We start from the raw sequence: 9,743 nt of genomic DNA on the forward strand, positions 1-9,743 counted from the left end.
TAAACAGAAGATCGATTTATAAAAAGACATTTTCAAGGCTCACAAGAATTGTTGGTCAACAGCTACACAATATATCGATGTTTAGCACTTGGTTACTATCCACGATTTCTGTGCTAGTTTTATATCATTAAATCGAATAAAATCTACACGTGTTTATAATTAAATGTGAAATTCATTAAATATGAGAAGATCTGGATTGTTACTACTAGTCTTATTCTGCTCTGTTGTTGGTAATATACCAAATGAAGTTGCTATTGGTAAGATTGTGGAAGATAAGTTTATTTTTATGTTTCAAATGTTTTTGAATTCATTAACTTTAGTTGTTTTTATAACAAACTGTGCAATTGATAATATGGATAATGTAATAGAAAGTATTATAATAGCAATCTACTAATTTCGATTTATCCTGTCATAAATATTTTAAAAAATATTTATACTATATTTACCTTTCAGGTGCTATTTTTCCGTCTTCTCTTCCTGTATTAGAAGAAACATTTCGGTTAGCTATAAACAATATAAATTCATATTCGAATTTATTACCCAATACGAAACTGATTCCGATTACAGAGAATGCTTCTACGCAATTGGAAGTTATTAGAGCCGGTAAATTTATACTAGTTATATTAAAATTATTCTATTAGTTAAATTAAATACAGATACAATTTTTCAGCGTGCAACTTAGTGGATCAACGAGTGATATCGATAGTCGGACCTCTAACGTCTTTACATTCAAAAATTGCCCAAAATGTGTGTGGCCAATTGGGAATACCGCAAATTAGTATCTTGGCAACAGACCCAATGTTATCTTTAATACCGATTTTGAACCAATCGTCGTCTACACTTCTGAAAATGTCACCGCCGGATACCTTTCAGAATCACGCCTTAATACATATCTTGAAATATTATGGATGGGATGCTTTTGCCATTTTAACAGAAGATAACGAACCAGGCGAGTTTTTATTCTTGTTCTGTGCTTAATAATGCCGTAAACTTTATTTTTTATTCTTTATCCATAATTAATTGTTAACTGANATAATCGAGGACTAGACAATACAAACTTATCCTGTATGACCGGACATTGAATCTCAGAGTGTCGCTGTGGCCGGGAACGGCCGGCGTCGGGTGAGAGGCGGGTTTTTTATCGGACATGACATTTTTTTATAATCGAGGACTATACGTTAAAGGGAAAGGCCAATGCCTAAGGTTAATTTAAACGCTTTAATAAAAAAATTTTTTTGACATTTTCATAAAATACTTTTTTACATTCTGGTGCAGAGCTATTTTATGAAAATATTACAGATTTTCTATTTTTACACTTGTATGTACAGCTCTGTACATATAAGTGTAAAAATTGTTTTGTCGGCTTGTATACCAGTATCAAATGAAATTATTGTGTGGAGTAAGAACAGCTTTTAGAATTTAGCTGGCAAAAGACACGAAATATTGTATATTTATCCGTGTTTGAATCAATTTGGAAATTCAAGAAAAATAAAATTTGACATTATTAAATAATATAAAATAAATATTGAAAATTATAGAGATACTGTCGGCTAATAGATATATTTAACTTAATAGATGTTATGTATTTTTTCGAATGAAGAATCGGCATTTAGAGGGCATAGGAAATCTATTGAATTCAATAACCGAGGTAATCATATTGAACTTATTTAATAACTATTTATTAATTACTTCAGGTAAGTAATCTATTAAAAATATATTTATAGAATCAACTGATCGCCTGTGGATGTCGGCTTCGTACAGAAACACAGCTTCCTTATCATCAAATGACACGGCACGTTACTGCGTCACATCGTCGCGCGAGCGGTTTCCAATTAATAATTAACAAGGATTTACTTACAAATAAATTGGATAAGATTATGTAGCATTTATTTGTAGCAAGTTTCGTGGAATTTCAGTCACGCTGCACTTACCAAATATACGTGAATTTTGTTCAGGTGCCAGAACCGTGACATAAGTTACAACTTTTACGTAAACACTTGTTCATTTTTTGTACTCGCTTTCTCTGCTGCTCTCAATGGCTTATACGTAGAAATAAATTCTGTTTTTGTTAATGTCAACTTTGGGTTGTCTGAATCATTAATAGTCGTCCAACAATCGGTTATAGGCCCAGGAAACACAGAAAACATTTAAGGAATAAGTCACCCAAATGATCTCCAAAGTTTTTGACTAAGGCTTCCGAAGAAAGGTACTGAGAGAACAAAAGAAAGATGGCCGAGAAATCTAAATGAATGAGCTTGATATTCAAGTTAAATGGATCGAACTATTTAATATGGAAGTATATAATAAAGTATCTGTTAGAAGGTCAGGATCTGATGCACGTACTCGAAAGACCCAGACCAGAAATTCCTGGAGAAACAGCCACTCTCGAAGACAAGGCAGCCTATGACATATGGAGAAATAAAAACAGCGAAGCTCTTAGAATTATCACACGCACAATGGAAGAACACGAGGTTAGTCTAATTTTGAATCTAAACGTTGCACGCGATGTTTGGGAAGACTTAAAACGAAGATACGAAGGTCGATTAGACACGAAGCGAAAAATGTGTCGGCTTTTCGTTCAAGATCCCAAAAAGGGAAATATGTAAAAGAGAAAGGATGTTTCACTTGTGGAAAATACTCAGCATGCTGGTATAATCCACAAAATTTACAGAAATATGAACAGAAGACCGATCGATATCGGTCTTCTGTTCATATTTCTGTCTCATTTCTGTTCATTTTTGTCTCGCGACGGCGGAACAAAAACCAGAAGAGAGAAATCAGAAACCAAAGTCAGATACGTCGATGCTAAGCGTACTCAGGAAAGAGTTTGTTTCACGCCAGACAAAACAGCTAAGAAGAAGAATGGGTAATCGACTCGGCTGCTACATCACATGTAACATCAAATAAAAACTGGATAAAAGATATAAACTCAGATACACGAAGTATTCGAGTAGCCAATAAAGACTACATATATGCTAATGGAAATGGAAACGTGATGGAAGACAATATTCCCATAGTATTAAAAGACGTCCTATATGTTCCAAAGCTGGATGGACACCTCCTCTCGGTAAACAAATTGGTTGAGGATGACTACACAATCATTCTTGATAAAACAGGAGGGAAAATCATTTCCGAGAACAACGAACAAATAGCCAAAGCAACCCGAAAAAAAATGGTTTTTTTATTCTAGAGACTGATGAACAAAAATCCGCTAAACAAGTCACTCCACTGATGAGCTCGAGAGGAACGAAAAATTTCTATGGAATAAAAGAATGAGACACGTGAATGAAACATACCTCGAGGTAATGAGGAGTCAAAACTTGCTTAGAGGACTCGACTACAAGGAAACAAAAATTACACAATGCAAAATATGCATACAAGCGAAACACACAAGAAAACCCTTCAAAAAAACTAAGTGTAATAAGACAAAACACCCTCTAAAAGTACTCCATATAGATCTCGTTGGACCGATGCCTGTCGAATCGCTCACCGGCGATAGATACATGATGACGATCGTAGACGACTATTGCCGAAAAATATTCACAAATTTCCTAACGACAAAGGATGAGGCAGCCGATATGCTAGAACTCTTCATAAAAACGATGCAAAACAAAACAAGCAACAAAATAAATCGCATCAGAACGGACATCAGACATCAGATTAAAAGATATAAGAGAGCTGTCTGTATTCAAGCTACAGACTTTGCCCTTTTGAATTGAAGGAAGGAGTAAAGTTAGAGATATAGGAAGAAAGAAGAGATAAAGGGAGATAGGAAAGTGTGAAGGGAAGGCATGGGGTACCATGAGGTCTTGCATCGCATTTATTAATTAGAAAAAAAACAATACATCAGGGATATAAACATTAAAAGGAACAAAATAAAACGCGTATTTACATGTTGAGATATTGGTTACATATTAATGATTGGTGGGTTACATTAGGGTGATACAGTGAATACAGTAATTTACAGTAGTGCCTGTATGACAATACAATGACGATACAATTGGGATGGAGGTGACGGTCATTAGTCCATACAGGGAAGTCCAGCGATGATTCTTTGGTGGCTAGGTTGCGTTGCTGTTGCCGGGATTACTGGCGTTGAGGGTTGCTGTACTGTGGATGTAGTCCGAGAGTCCTCTCCAAAGTTTGTTGTTGCTGAAAACTTCGGCTGTTTTTGGAGGCCAGTTCTGACCTTCCGCAAGACATTTNATTGTTAAAGTAATTTATATTGCGTTATAATGTATAAATAAGTAAAATTTAATGTGTTTCAGAATAAAACTAACCTGTAATATTTGTACAGTTAGGCACATGTAGCAATAATTTTGTGATTTAAAATTTATGTAGTTATCTTAGATAGCCTCGTTTAACAATTCCTTTTACATTTTTAAATCATAAATATCATTTTATAAATATAAACGAAGAAATTCATCATAATTTTCATATTAAGATTTGAAAATTAAGAACACGTTTCTCAACAGTCAAAAATGATAATTTTTTTCGTTTTAGAGAAATAGTTAACTTACAACGAGCAATTATTACATGTGACTTCGTCACAATGCCAGTCTGCAATTTTTCTCAACAATGTTGTCAATTTTTAGTAGGTCTTGCCCCTGTACTGTACGTCATACTTTTTCTTGTAGTGCTAGTTATATATCTAACACCGTTTGGAGAAAAACTTTTGAATTAAAAAAACGTGACTTCCGGTACAAACCGGAAATTTGTACATAGTTAATTTGGATTTCCTTCTCTTAAGCTTTTCATATCTGTCTCGACTTTCATGTATCTAACTCCTTTCTCGAGATTAATAAAGTATAGACAGATAAACGGACGGACAGACGACCAGAAGACAGTGGAAATTTATTGGTCCACATATTTTTTTTGAAATTTTCTTAAAGTGCAAAACACAGGGTAATAATAATTAGATTTATCCACTTTTAATTAAATTGATATTGTAGACTATATATAAATTATTAAACATTTTTTGTTGTTTAAAATATTGAATAGAATCTATCAATTTTTTTAAATGAATAATTGCGAAACAGTAGACTTTATTTTTGTAATTAATAATATTTTTTGAAAAGTAATATCTTTATAATTTCTCTCGAGATATGATAAATGACACCCCTCTATCTCCCAACCCCTTTAACTTTTAGCCACTAAAATATAATAGCATCAATGCTTCCTATACACAAGCTATCATATCAAATTTCTTTTCTTATAGACATCAACACACACACATACACAGAAATTTTTTTCCTTTTTTTTGGAACTTTTTTGAATTTTAAGAGGTCTCAAAACAACGTAAAGATTTGAAATAAATACTCTGAGGCTCAAATTTGACACGATTCCAATGCTTTCCCTTGTTATGTATACATGACAGCCGAAAAAATAAAGCAAAGAATGTTTAGAAATGCATTTAACTTATCGCTATAGAAAATTTTTACTTCTTTTGAAACGGTTAAATAAAGGGTTAAAGAAAAAACTGCATTGTTATTCACTTTCAAAAAAAAATAAGTTAAAACTACGTAGAGTTTTTTTAACTTGCCCAATCTTAGTTAAGTATTAAAACTCTTTTCCTACATCAGATACATCAGATTAAAAGATATAAGAGAGCTGTCTGTAATCATGCTACAGACTTTGCCCTTTTGAATTGAAGGAAGGAGTAAAGTTAGAGATGTAGGAAGAGGGAAGAGATAAAGGGAGATAGGAAAGTGTGAAGGGAAGGCATGGGGTACCATGAGGTCATGCATCGCATTTATTAATTAGAAAAAAACAATACATCAGGGATATAAACATTAAAAGGAACAAAATAAAACGTGTATTTACATGTTGAGATATTGGTTATATATTAATGATTGGTGGGTTACATTAGGATGATACAGTGAATACAGTAATTTACAGTAGTGCCTGTATTGACACCCAATGACAATACAATTGGGATGGAGGTGACGGTCATTAGTCCATACAGGGAGGTCCAGCGATGATTCTTTGGTGGCTAGGTTGCGTTGCTGTTGCCTCGATTACTGGCGTTGAGGGTTGCTGTACTGTGGATGTAGTCCGAGAGTCCTCTCCAAAGTTTGTTGTTGCTGAAAACTTCGGCTGTTTTTGGAGGCCAGTTATGACCTTCCGCAAGACATTTACCCATGAAAGGCAGTCTTTTGTTTTCGTGCTTTGCGCAGTCGTAGAGAAAGTGCTCTACTGTCCCTTCGCTGGCGTTGTCGCATTCACAAGTGTTGGTATCAGTCTTTCCGAATCGGAAAAGATAGGCTGCGAAATTACCATGGCCCGTGAGGACCTGGGTCGTTTGTGCGTTCGGGATGTAGTGGCTGGCTTTTTTACGACGGGCGATCGTTGGGATGTACGCATGAGTCCTTCTCCCAGTGTCGTCGTTGTCCCATTCGAGTTGCCAGTCCTGCAGAGCGATGTTATTGAGCTGCGATTTTACCCACGATTTGGGTAGCCTCTCGAAGGAGGGGTTTTGACTTAGGGTACACGCTTTCTTGGCAAGCTTGTCAGCCTGCTCATTACCGGCGTGTCCCTGATGGGCCTTGACCCATTTAAAGTAAAGTTTTTTTGATTTTCCCCAGTTTATTTGCTTCTGTTATCGTGTCTGCAGAGAGGCCCGTGTAGTTTTTGGTGTTATTTAAAATGTTCAGGGCAGTCCTACTGTCGGTTTGGATACAAATATTGCCCTGGCTGTTTTCTTTGATGTGAATGATGGCTTTGTAAAGCGCCCAGAGTTCGGCCTGCACGTTAGTGCAGTGGGTGGCCATTTTGTAGTACGCTTGGTAGCGAGTCCTGCCGTTGTTATCCATAATGACCACCCCAGCTCCGACTCCATCTGTGCTTTTTGAGCCATCTGTGAAAATATTCCAGTCTGTCTTTATGCTGTTGTCTTCATTCGTGATTATCGTGTAGTTGTTATCGGTGTGGGGGTGGTTAGACCCGATTATATCAGCGTTATTCCCATCTAGTCCATACTTTTTGATGTCGTTGGTAATGCTTGTCATGCTTCTGATGACCTTCTCTTTAGTCTGGTTATGGTTACTTGTGTCTTCGATCCATGGAAACAGCCCTCTGGTCACGAACCAATACCAGGCCGTGGTTTTGGCCTGAATATGGATGGGAGTGACATTTGCCAATACTAAGAGGGCACTGGTAGGGGCCGTACGGTAAGATTTACAGATTTGGATAGTGAATCTTCTTTGAATAGAAAGAAGTTGTTTCCTGATGTGAATGTTATATACTGCTTCATACCAGACCGGTACGGCGTAAAGGAGGGCCGGCTCCATTGCGGCTTTATATATGAGTTTGGTGTTTTTATGGTCGAGCCCCCAATAGTTGCCCGTAATCCACTTGAGAGCGTTGGCCTTCTGAGTCAATTTCTGGCAGAGCTGTTTTATGTGGTAGTGCCAGTTGAGCTTCTCATCTATATACACACCCAGATATTTTAATTCGCTAACAACTTTGATCTTGTTAGTTGCTATATAGATGCATGGCGCTCTTTTCAACCTACTCTTCTTATTACGCCGTGTGCAAACAAGAGCCTTGCACTTTTCAAAATTTATAGGGAGTTTATTTCGTTCACTCCACTCGTGGATTGTGTTCAGTTGATTGTTAGTGATCTCAGCCAGCTTATCACAGTTGTTATGTGCGACCAGAAGCAAAAGGTCGTCCGCGAAGGCCTGGATGGCTGTGCTCTCAGTGTTGTGGAAGGAGTTCAGGAGATCGTCAAAAACTAGATTCCACAGACCCGGTCCACACCTTGAGCCTTGGGGACAGCCTCTATTAATAGCTTTCTGGATGTGTATAGTATTCGACTGGAAAGCTACCTTCCTGTCTGAAAGATATCCCTTCGTGAGCCTTATAATATTTAATGGGCACTTGGCGTTTTTGAGGTTGTAAATAACGCTTGGCCACCAGAGGTGGTCGAAGGCATTCCTATAGTCAATACTCACAAGTAGGGCGTGTTTCTTGTGGTCCCAGGCCTTATGAATAAATGCCTTCACGTTGAGAATCGCCTCCGTAGATGATTTCCCTCATCTGAATCCATATTGGTTAGAGCTTTGGATACCGTTGCTGTGGAGGTGCCAGTTAATTCTGTTTATCAATAAACCATCGAGCGCTTTACCCAGAACGGGAAGAAGGCTTATCGGCCTGTATTGATTCGGCTTTGTCGGCGTGTCTTCTTTGGGGACCATTTTGATGTTACCCACCTTCCATTTTGTCGTGAAAAATTCCTTCTCCAAACAGACATTGAAAAGGTGGACCAAGGCAATCGGGATTTCTTTAAAAACTTCTTTGGCCATTTCGGCCGTAATCCCGTCGAGTCCGGGGGATTTCTTGTTATGTAGAGAGAAGATCGCTTTTTCTACTTCCCGGAAGGAGAACATTTCGTCATTTTTATTACTCGGGACGTCCTCGCATTCCTTTCGAATGGTGTTGTGATATGGAGAATCGTCCTCGGTACTGTCGCTTGGAAAGTGGGAATTTAGAATGTCGTTGATGTTATCGGCTATGTCCGGGACGTTGTCACTATTGGTGGGATTTGTTTGGAGGATATCGGGGAGGTTTAGCTTGTTTCTTCTTTTATATATCAGGTAATATGGTATGTCCCATGGTCCGTTCCTTCCGCAGAAAGTTTTCCAGGCCTTGGTTCTGGTTTTATTCATCTGTTCTTTATAAGTTTTAATTGTCTGCCTGTAATTCTTCCGGATTGCTTCTTTCTCCTGTTCACTTTTCGTTCTGTGCAATTTTTTCCTCAGTTTGTTAGTTCTCTTTTTTAGTTCCGTGAGCTCCTCCGTCCACCAATAGGTTTCCCTTTTCCTACTTTGTTTAGTCGAGGTTGCTAGTTTAGCTGCGGTTTGGATCGCTGTAGTTATTTTATCGACGTAATCATCCAGATCCCCTTGCGTATCGATCGGGCTAAAATGAATGGACCTCCACATCTGCCCAAAGAGTTCCCGGAACATCTCCCAGTTGGTACGTTTAGTTAAGAATCTGTTCTTGTCATGGGAAGTACTTATGTTAGTTAATTCCGTAGCGATGTAACGATGGTCGCTGGCCGAGGGAGTCAGAATGGTCTCACAATTAGTAATCCTTTGGCTGAGGTTATTGGTGGCGAGGCAAACGTCGGTCCAACCTTCCGCATGAGGGGTGTGGAAAGTTGGGAGGGTGGACATGTTGGTGGAAATTAAATCGTGGCTGACCATCAAATCGGCAATCAGCCTACCTCTCCTATCTTCCTTGGTATGATACCAGATTGCCGATTTGGCATTTATGTCGCCTAGAATAATGATGTTGTCACTTTTAATTTTTTCTAGGACGCTTGATAGTTCGCTTACACAATCGTCGTCGTTTTCATCTGGTGCGAAATAGATGCTCATAATATATATGGGGTTTGGCTGTTGCATGATAGCAACACAAACCCTTTCCGAGCAGAGATGAGGAATCAATGCTATGTCCAGTTTGGGGTTACAGACTATTATGCCGCATTTGGGCCTTGAGGGAGTATGTCCCGTTAAGATTTGCCATTTACCAAAGCGGACAATTTTGTTATCAATCGTGTAAGGCTCTTGGATCGTAATTATGTCACTGTTCATGTCGCTCGCAGTTTTAACCAGTAGCGAGCAAGCCGCTTTACACTTCTGGGCATTTACCTGAAGGAATTTGATGATAATCCTTTGTTCGTTGTTACTAGAAACCTCATTTTTGGATTGATCACTGGTCGTGTGAGTATTCTGAGT

The 9,743-nt window shown here is 38.0% G+C and overlaps 1 pseudogene; it reads right to left on the bottom strand.

Annotated features, from left to right (window-relative positions):
• Positions 1-5,853: 5,853 nt before the first annotated feature.
• Positions 5,854-7,981, bottom strand: LOC111618736 (annotated as a pseudogene).
• Positions 7,982-9,743: the final 1,762 nt, after the last annotated feature.

This window comes from Centruroides sculpturatus, unplaced genomic scaffold, assembly GCF_000671375.1.
Source record: "Centruroides sculpturatus isolate CEXI.00-Female unplaced genomic scaffold, Cexi_2.0 scaffold236, whole genome shotgun sequence".
NCBI classification, from domain to species: domain Eukaryota; kingdom Metazoa; phylum Arthropoda; class Arachnida; order Scorpiones; family Buthidae; genus Centruroides; species Centruroides sculpturatus.